The sequence below is a fragment of the Trachymyrmex septentrionalis genome, unplaced genomic scaffold, assembly GCF_001594115.1.
Source record: "Trachymyrmex septentrionalis isolate Tsep2-gDNA-1 unplaced genomic scaffold, Tsep1.0 scaffold29, whole genome shotgun sequence".
Taxonomy (NCBI): Eukaryota; Metazoa; Arthropoda; class Insecta; order Hymenoptera; family Formicidae; genus Trachymyrmex; species Trachymyrmex septentrionalis.
In genome coordinates this window covers 2,673,954-2,685,501 of record NW_017305451.1, presented here as the reverse complement: position 1 = coordinate 2,685,501, position 11,548 = coordinate 2,673,954, and positions in this window count along the sequence as shown.

The window sequence follows — 11,548 nt, the reverse complement described above, 5'->3', positions numbered from 1 at the left end:
ATTACAACGTCGATTCAAGAACGTGACCCACATCGTCTTAAATCAAATCAGACAACTTAATTGCCTCCGATACATTTTATATCATCGATCACCTTCCATGCATCTCGATGCATACCACCGATACTACGCGCGTGCGCATCGGCAGCACGCGTGCCAGACAGGTCTCGCGCGAGGAGGTAAGTTCGAAAAAATCCTCGGTATAAAAAACGAGCAAAGTTCCAGGCGAGCGAGAAAAATAAAGGGAGCGAGCGACTACGCGTGCGGGACAAGTTTGTGCCCTCTCGGGTGCACCCGATAATACGATACCGCGAACCCGATGGGTTCCTCCTCCATCCTCCGTTCGTTCCTCCATTACCTCCTTTTCGAGCCGTCGCGCACGCGAAATTTAATCTCCGTCCCTTCCGAGGCAGACGAATCGGTCCAGAAAAATGTTACAGTCGCGTAAAACCGCATGGGGCGCATCGCGATCTCTCGATATGCCGGCGATCAATTAGCACGTTCGATCGACCTTTATTGATTCAAATTCTCAATAATGGCATATCTGTCGGTTCTATATCTTCTTTTTTCGTCCGTTATCGTCTTCACAATCTCAGGGAGTCACCTAATATTTTCTTTACATAAACGATCACCTGGTGTTTTTACACCCTAATTAAAATCACTATTACTAATAACATGTTATTGCACATTATTGACCGTTTCCCGATTTATTATTACTTATTTGAAAACATTGATGTAGATGTGAATCTAATCACAGTTTTCTGAAAAAAGGTAAGCAGAAACTAAACAAAATATTAAACGGAATAAGTTCATTAAGTAACGATATTTTTAAAAAAGCTAAATATTTTAATTAATACAAGTATAAAGCTTTTTCTTGTGGTGAGGGTTTTCGATGGAATTACATATTTAAGGATTCGAAAAGGACAGTTGTTAAAAAAAGGAAAGAAAGTACGTTAAATAAATATCCGTATAAAATAATATTTCACAAAATAATATTTCATATTTTTTCGCCGCTGAGGTGTAAAAATATAAATATCCGGGTTAATGGAAAAATTGTCAATACTTCGCTCGGAGAAACAATCTTGTTATCTACGCGAGAGGATGGTATAAATGGTACGACACATAATCGACGTGATACATGAATCGTTTCAGGTATGCGTGCGCGACACACTATCTACCACACGGTAATGACTCCGTGGCAAACGAGCAGTTTTCATCATTCCGTAAATCGTTGCCGGACGTCAGAGAGCTGCCCGTGAATTAAGATTAAAGACGTTCCTCATCTCCGTGAGCTCCCCCTAATGACGGTAACCCAGACCTGGATTACTCACTGGATAGCGTCGCTCGCTACTGTTACGAGCCAGGCCAGGGTTTAAGAGTTAATTACAAAATTACTCCCTTAGGATTTTAACGGACGTACAAAGAGAGCACGAGGGAATTGGGGCGCCGCGACGCCATGTACGTTCGGGATGAGTTCGTTAACGTTAAATCGCGAACGCGAGCTGGATAATACGAAACAATGGCTGCGCGAAGATCGGTAGAGACGTGGAAGTGTCCCATAAGTCTTAATAATAATATACTCACTCGATTTGAAGGATGAAAGTCGTGTGAATGTCAACCCGTGACGTACATCATTGTACGTAGTCCAAAGATCCTCGATAGAAAGTCGCTCGTAAAGGTTAATTAACTGCATTAATTAGCACTCGCGAATCCGCGTGGTGCATAAAAGCGGTCGTTTTATTATAACCCGATCGATCATAAGGAATCCGACGATTGAGATTGAGATGGAAATTTATAGCTTCCTGCTTTAGAAACTGAGTGAAATCATAGCTTGGAGGCATATTGATAAATTGAGAAGAAATATGATGCATTACACGCACATTAAAATATATGTACCACGAGAAAATTGCAGAATTTTCATTTTTAATTTACTGTTTAATTTCAAATAACATGCAACGTAAAACTCTCTAAAACTTTTAGAGTGAATTGTCACTCTGAAGAGTGAAACTCTCACTCTTAACGATTGAAACTCTTTTTCAAGACTAGCTCAATTTTCACTCTTTATAGTGAGATTCCACTCCAAAGAGAGTATACACGTTCGACGCGACCAGTGAATATCTAATTCACGGTTTCCTTTTGCTGGGCTGAGTCTAAAGAAAGTTTTGCTCTTACTTGTGCGAGAGATTAGATCCAATGGGATCGCGCATTATATTCGATGATTATAGTCTAAGCGCGTTCTATTTGGCAGAAGAGTCAGAGAGAATTATGGCAATTTTCGATCGGTATCTTCCAATGCGCTTTAAAATATCTATTCTCCACGTGGCAGATGTAATTAATTTGCAGGAATCTATAGCCATGTCAATAAATCAGACGTAATTAGTACGGCGACTCTATCATAATCACTTAGCTATTATAGAATGCACATTGTTAGATGCACCGCTTAATTATTTTCTATTTGATACGTGATTTCAATATGCACGATATGTGCTATTATTTCTAATAGCTCGCAGCTGCATTCTCTCTGAAAACAAAGGGAGACCAACTAACGAGTCATCTCGTAGAACAACATCCTTTTTCAACGCCACCTGACCTGAATGTATCGACTTGAAAGAAGCAACTCGGACTGGCTAATGCGACTCAATAATAAGCATTCCAATTACTTTTGTAATACTGTTTATATGTTTCAATGAAAAGTATTCCATATTTGTTTTTACTTTCTCGTTTACTCTCCCTTGCGTATAATAAAAATGCTTATGAAATAAATTGCGTAAGGATATTTATATGATTATCGCACAATTTTGTTATATTGCCCAACAAACCCGGAAAACTTAATCAGGAGTAGAACTTACGAACACATGACGCTCGAAATGATATATCGAGCGGACGACGCGGAAAAAATAATAATCTTGTTCGGAGAAAAGAACTAATTATACAACATCAACATGTCGCAACACTATGATACGGTCGATGATCGTATAACCAAGTAAATGAGCTCGGCTACACTAGGTATTTCATATTCCAGTACATGATGACTCATCGCATCGCCATTCACATAAATTATAGATATTAAAATTCGCGAATATTTTGGATGCGCCAAGAAAAAAATGTAGATACTTAACTCTCGGTTTGCTCCGAAATTTCCTTAATTAGTATTTGCGAATCTGGTATATTTTAAATTAATGTATCTTCTCTCTAAAACGAAAGAGTGAGATTCACTCTAAAAAATTTGTTTAATTATATTAACTTTAAGTAAACTCTCTAAATTCTTTGAAGTGGAATCGCACTCTTGAAGATTGAAAATTGAACCACTCTTTTTCAAGACTGGTTCAATTATTTTCACTTTTGAAAGTAAGATTCTACTACAAAGAATTTAGAGAGTTCACTTAAAGTTAACGTAATTAAATAATTTTTTTTTTTTTCATTTTAAAAGTCAAAATCCGAAAAATGAGACTATGTAACTTAATTATGTGAAGTTATGAAAAACATTTGGTATAATTTTTCACAAGGTGATTCAAGAACCTGCGAGCAACCAATAGAAATTAAAAATATCCATGTCTCGACGGTTTCTATGGCTGTGTCTCAAATTTCACGCCAGCGTCGAAAATCTATAGCTCACATTACATGCCCCCTATACTTTTAGCACCGACAATGAATTTTCGAACGCAGCCTGAATGGTTCGAGAAAATCTGTCGTACGCCGATCGAGAGCGTTCCCTGGCAGGCTCACGTAACTTCGGTGATGCCTGGAAACGACGCCGGCAATTATCGCGACAGATTTATTATAAATTTGTCTGACGCGCGTTGCCCGGAAAATAAGATAGCCATTGACGCGGCGTGGAATAATGCACGCGGGGGGGTCGATGTCTCGTTTCTAGGACGTGCCTGTGTGCGGGATTCTGCCTGCTACTGACGGCCAGATACGCGACATCGTTGGACGCCATGTTCTTGGTAATTGGTTATCGGATCGGATGGCACGATCACGGCGGCGGCGGCGGCGGCGGTTTCGAGCGGACGTACATAACGGTCCGAAGTCGTGCCGATATGACCGGGCCGTTCGACGAAGGTACGAACATAATCGCGACACGTTGTCGACGCGCGCGTAATACGGCTCAAATTACATATGCTGCCGAACGCGATAATCGTGCTCTCAACAAATAACGGGCCCCGAACTTCGCCCGTATGCGGAAGTGACGGATTTTCACTGACCGAGTCGGCGAAATTTCGTATCGGTAATCTTTCGATCTAAACGCGAAATTTAGTTGTAGGAATCTTTTATTAGAAAAAAAAAAATAATAATAACGAAATTATGTTACCTAATACAATGAAATAGTCGATTTAATACACATTAATTATAATGTTAAACACAAAATGCATGCTATTACGAAAAACTGAGCATTGCAAATAAATCTTTATCTTTATTAGTAATTATATACTGTAAAGGATTGCCTAGAGTTCAGCTCACAAAAGCTGAAGTTTTTTTTACAGTCATTGTCCGAATTTTCGGGTAGAGTATTATCTGCCATAACTTCTAGCCATAGTTATGTCAATTTCTAGCTACAAATTTCTAAATTTCTAACTGTAGTTGTCAAACATATTTCTAATTTTAATGTCTGCATATTTAAATGACGAAATTAGAAATATTCAGACAGCTGATTTGAAATTCAGTCACAATGTCTGAATATTTAGACAATGTGACCGTAAGAAAACTTCAACAATTTTTTTACAATGTACAAACAAAGGAAATTATTTTGTAAATGTTAAGATTAATCTTAATTATTTAGGAATCGTTATAATCATTTTATTAAAACGCGTTTTATAAATTTGTGCTTATTTTCCTCATATTGTATTAATACATTATAATTAATCTACCTATATATGAGGGATTTATCAGATACGAATAAAATAGATAGTCTGAATGAGTAGATATTGGCAGAACGAAAGTAAGCTTTTTCGATGGAAAAACTGAAAGCCGTGTCGTAAGTACAAGCTATTAATCATACACACGATTTTCCGTCACCGTTTCAATATATTAGTGGCGCAACGCATGGTAGGTGACTGACTGCGTGAACTTTTCACGGATCTGATGTGATTTGCGCGCACGTATATATATACGTAAGTGTATGCGTTTTGTGCACGTGTACTTTCCTCTACTCTTCAAAATAGTAAAGAAGAAAGAAAACAGAAATAGAGGGGAATGCGCTCGCGCGTCGCGCATATGTGCACCGGAGTGAAATCTTCGCAACTATCCTGCCGTAGAAACGTAACGTGCGTTCTGTTTATTCGAGGAATACTGAGTCTGAATACTTTGTATCCACAGTCAGCTTTCTTCGCTCAAGCGTATCAATCACGCATCGAAATGCTTAAACAAGATCTATGTAAAAATCTTAATAATTGTAAAAGATATTCTAACTGTGCTATCAATTCAATTCAGATTTGCTAATTGATTTAGATATCCAAATATAAAATACAGTAAAACGATTATGAAAAGAAAAACTTTAGAAAGATTTTACTGAGCTAGAAATTTACCTAAATACAGATCTAAAATTAATTTTGTTGGATCAAAATAATAATGTAGGACGCTCAAGCTGTGGTTGCCAGAATGTTAAAACTTTTTACAGCATTCTCTCTTACGTTTAAGTTTCCTGCATAACTATTCAATATTGACCAAATTATTTTCCGATTTGTATCTACCTACATTTTTATGCTTCAGCAAAATCGTTCTTTCCGTGAAAATGTGAAATATAAAGTAATTTTTTTACTTATATAACATGATGTGTAAATTTTATATGTAATTTAAAACAATTATTATGCATTTCATTTTGCAATCAGTTGTCTAATTTTCTACAATTTGAATAGTACTGATTTCAATTTGTAGATCCAATTCTGTGGACATTAAAGTTCGGATTTTCAGAATAATTCGATTCAAAGTCGGGTTTAAGCAACCCAACAACAATAATTTCTAAATATTTATAGCTTTTATAATTCTAACGCGAAGCAACAGCGGAGTTAGTTACTGTGCTATTAAGAAATAATAATAATAAATGTTACGCGATAATATCAGGCTTGTGTGCAAACTCGGATTTAACAGTTACCACAGGATGGCCGTGGATCGGCCTTTCCGGTTGTCGGGGCCGTAAATTGCGCGCTGCGGAAAAAGTGGCGATCCGCGCGCTCGCAAAAGTCACTTGGTCCTCGCGTTAGTCGAGGCAACATCTTAATGGCATATAGCCGAAACTGCAGGCTGCACTACCCGCCGTCATCCAATTGCACGGTAGTTAGAACGCAATTAAAGTTACATAATCTTTTCCGCGGCCGTTCGTTCGCGCGAACAGAGAAGCATTCGTCAAAGGCCCTTCGGCATCGGCACTGCGGTCATCATCAGTAATGCGTTAGCTGTTGACCGAAAAGTCTTCTTAGAACCCCGCAGGTGCGTCTTATGGCGACCCCGTCGCAGGTGCGACGCAATGCTTTTCATGATAACCGCAAGGGCGGTTCGCGCGCCTCTCAATTTTCCTCGATTCGCTCGCGACAACCGTGAGGCATTTAATTACCATTTGTGTTTTTTTTTTAACCGCCCCGCTCGAAGTACTTGCGTTCGATACGCACACGAAAAAATGATTTTGCTATAAAGTATGTATCTAAAAATTTAACAAATACAAATCTGAAAATAATTTTATTAAATCATCGAAATTCGAATTAGTAGCCAAAAATATATATTAAGCATATTTTCCATTTTTTTATGCAAACAGAATGAATATTGTAATGCGAGAAAGAATTTTTCTCATTTCTAAAAATGACTCTCTGAAAAACAATCGTTAAAAGAGATTGTGCGACAACGATGTGAGGACACTTAGCAGTATGATGAGCAATGCTGCAAATAGTTTTGACAACCATAGCTTGTCCTACCGTAATTATAGTTTAATGGTCTAACAAAATTATTTTCAAACCTGTATGTAGTTAAATTAAAAAAAAAAAAAAAAAAAAAAAAAAATTTCCGTGTAATAGTAAAGCGGACGGCCGACACGACGATTACATTCTTAACGTAACCGTTGACCGGTCACTCTGTCATTAACTCCGTCGAAATAAAACGTTTTATATTGCGCCGCGCGCGGCAAAAAATAGTGGTTATCGTAGCGGACCGGTTCGCACGGCGCGATCTGCTCGCTTCGACATTACGATTCCTGAGGATTGCGCGATTATAGTCGCGTTATCCTCGGCACGTCGAGAAGTATAGTAGTTACACATCGCGAGGAGGATGCGCTTTTATCATCGCAACGATTCTCGCCGGACATACTGTACGGTCCTTTTTTTAGCTTGTCCCTCGGCCGTGTATCCCGTGTATCGATTAAATCATATGGCGGAAGAGCCTGCTTTACGATGCATCGAGGCCGAAGTATTATTACTCGCCTTAACACAGCTACCGAACAGAAATTCCGGGTCGCGCCCGTAACAACATCGAAAAAGATGATTAATAACGCCCGTGGCCACCGAGAAGCGCCGTAATATTACGCACGGAAATCAGTCACACGCCGCTTCCTACCAACCGAATTCAACGAAGTTCGTGACGGTGAAACATTAAGCGTGCAACTGCCGAGGCTGCTCGTATACCTGTTTGGCGCGTTGTAAAATTTCGGGGAAAGTCGTGCGCCACATCTCCTTTCACTTACCCGTCAAACACCTCGTTAGATGCGTTACTATTAATGTGAATTGATTAATATGGACATAACTTGTAAGTAAAAAATAAATTCGTACGTGAATGTACGAATGCGTTTTAATAACAATTATCAGTAACTTTCTAAACAATTAAAATTGATCTTAATGATTTTGAATTTTTCGTTTAAAATTAAAACGCAAGTGCCTTACTTTTTTCATTTGTTACTTTATTAAAGCAAAATTTCTTCTTAAATCGGATGCGTACTCTTGTTTTCAGGCCGGTATTCATAGTCAGTTCTTATTTCCAAGACCGTCTTAAGTAATGTATTAAGACGCTAAATGCGGCCCTACGATTGGTTCGTGACACCTCGGGAGACAAGAACTTAAGGCAGTCCCGCGAATATAAAGAACTGACTACGAATAACCGGCCTTACGTTAGTCCTTTTTTTGTAAATGAATTACGTTCAGAAAATACATGGAGAAAATGCAGGATGCTGCAGCATGCGTCGCAAGTTTTAGCGTGTGCGTGAGACAGTTGTTAATGCCAGTTAATAATTAATAAAAGAAGCTACTGACAGGAGGGATACGCTGCTCGCGTGAGAGCGCGCACGAGAAACCTTCGAAAATTCGATGTTCATGTTTCACCATCGGCGGTGCGAGCTTACGTGATCGCGCACGCATTTTTTTTTCTTTTTTCTGTTTTTTTTTTTTCCTTTTTTTTCCGAAGGGCGTACGAACGACGGTCGAATCCGCGGAAAGAAAGGAAGAAAAAGGACGCTGCAAAAGGAGAACGCGGAGCACGTCGTAGAAAACGCATGCTCCTCGTTCGGATTCACGCCTCGGTAGGCCCGGCGCGCTGTGGCCGCGCACGCAACATAAAAGTTTCCAATTATAATGCACGGCATGATACTTCATTTCGTCCGTCGTCAATTAAAAGCCACGAAACGCCCGACGGCGGCCATCGCTACCGAGTAATTTGCGCGCCGGTAGCGATGGACTATCCTCTGGAAGAAATGCCTGAAAGAGAGAGAAAGGGAGAGAAACGAGAGAGATGGAAAACGCGAGCTTATTATCGAACGCTCCGCCGTGGGCCTCATCGAGATATTGTACAATCGAGAGCGTTAATGCCATTCTGGAGGGCTTACCGTTTACAGAGATTTCGCAGAGAAACTTCGACGGTAAAAATGCAAGAGTTTTAAAAAGTTTTTCGTTTAATAAGCAAATAAGAGTATTTCCGATTAATAACTAATATTTTGGTCATAACAGTAGACAGTACGAAGTCTGTATTGGTATATGTGTGTAATTTATTTACCTTAAACAGTATAGTATAATAAATAATAATTGAATAAATTAAGTTTCTATTGTGTCGAAATTACCCTACCTAATAAATACAATACATCCCGATTCTTCTATGAAATTCTTCTACGAAAAAGATAATTGGATTAAGGTTTTAATAGATAGATAAAAAAAGATGTATTTTTTACATATTACAGAGAAATTTAATGATTGAGTATTAGCGTACCGATTGGCATTAATACTTCTGATTCTACTGTCGGAAAACGTTATACGTAACGTCCAGAGAGAGCGAGAGAGAAAGAGAGAAAGGTGAATGTCTTATGATGAGATAATTGCGCAGAAAACGATTAGAGTCGTGATATGCAGTTGCAGCATTATCCCCACAATGGCGCGCGCGCGAAAATGTATAACAATTAAACCTTCATTCAAATAATTTTAAAACATTAAATTAAATTAAACTAAATTTATATATGTATATAATTTCGAGCATTAAATTAATTTACTGCCTCTTATTATCAAAACTTAAGACTCGCGTTCCGACAATAACTGATGACTATCTAAATCATCAGTCATTGAGTGAGCAATGTCGTTTGTTATATGATAAAAGCATACTAAATAGCATTTCCATAAGATATGAATATAACGAGTAGCACCACCTAATATGTATGTGTGATCTAAATGTTCTCTTTCTTGTACAATATATTCAGTGTACATATATCTTAAAGAGTTTTCCAAAAATATAGCATCACGAGAAATCGATTTTTTTCCCATCTAAAAATGTTACGATTGATTCGCGCAAAAAGGTCCTCATTTGTGATATCAGATGTAAATTCGTGTAATTTTCTCACAAATTACTTATTCGCTCGTCGCATCTTAGCCACCGCGCCTTAATGCCAAAGTTAATTAACAGCGTGGCTCAGTCGATTAAATAAGGGTGGTCTAATTTGGGCGCGAGAGAGACATTTATCATCTTTACCGTAATATTTATCGGAAGGGACACATGTATAACGAGTGTCCGCCGTAAGACGGTACGACCCTCGGGAATGCTTGAGCGGCGATTAATCGTTAAAATTTGCGGTCTATCTTGATCCTCGATCGAAATGTGCGACGCGCATGCGAGCGAACATATTAACATACGGCATTAGATATTCCGCATGCGAAGCTCGCGCTTATAATAAGCGCGAGCGGTATTCGCACAGCTTTACTTGGATTTCTACAGTAATTACACGCGCATGTATAATCGGTAATATCGACACCCTCGCGCGGTCATCGATACGGTTGGGTACGAAAGCTCAGATTGCACCTGGGACAAATGGCATTGAATGATAACGATAATGACGATAACGCCGTGGTTATAAGTAGCATTGAGAAAATGGATAAAAACCTGAAGAGAGAAAATTCTGATTAAATCAATGAAAATATTGGTTACCTCAACCAGCAATTTTATTATACCGAAAATTTTCTGGTTAAATCTTATAAAATTCTAGTTAAGGTAATTGAAATTCTGATTAATTTAATCAGAATCTTCTGGTTTCTCCATTTTCAACCAAACCATTTCTCTGAGTAAGAATTTGACGTAGCGAATATACCTGTAACTATTGACAATTACGAAGCAGAATAGCATGAGAAAAAAATGCTTCTCTTGAAACTTGAAGAGAATTATGACATATGAAAGGAACACGCGATGGCAGTTAAAACGAACAAACGATTGACGATGCATACAGTCTAATGGGGCGCGACGAAATAACGCAAACGTACGTAATCAGCATACATGAAGAGCGATTAATTCAATTTGTGGATGCATATTAAACGACGTGGTGTGAAAATACGGAAACTTTTTGCCTGATATTGTAAATCGTTCGTTTAGCATTACGAGCTCTCACCGTTGATCAACCGTGAAAAAGCACACGTAGGTAGGTACAAGGATAATACGCTGGTTTAGACTTTAATGTTGCGTCGCACATGGCGGCTTCCAATTTTTGTGACAAGGAGAGACGGAAATCACGGTGTTGCACATTCGCCGACCATAACTGCGCGTACGTTAACTTCCTCCATTTACTTTGTAGTCATTTACTTGGTGTAATGTGTGTACACATGCATGTGTATATACATGCCTGTATATATACATACATACATATATATAGGTATGTATATAAGAACATGTTATACATATTATGTAGCATTAGATGTAATAATTATACAATATTATGTAATATTATGATAATTATATAATATTACATATATTGATAAATATATGGTGATAAAGGTTGTTTTCCTTTTAAAAGGCACAGTTGACACGAATATCGTTCTACTTCTTGGCATTCAATAAATAAAATTAGAACAATACTTGTGTTTTCTGTGTTTTCTAAAAAGAAAGCAGTTATGATATATTTTTCATAAATTCATATCAAAATCTAATGTATATATAAATACTTTTAGAGAAAAAGTATACTATATCATTTACATTATTTACTATTATATTTCTATTACATTATTTACTATTATCTTTCTATTAATGATTCAAATGTAATGTGCATTTTTATATAATCACATATTATTATATGTGTTATATCTGCAAAAATTAATGTTCCAAATTTTTTAAC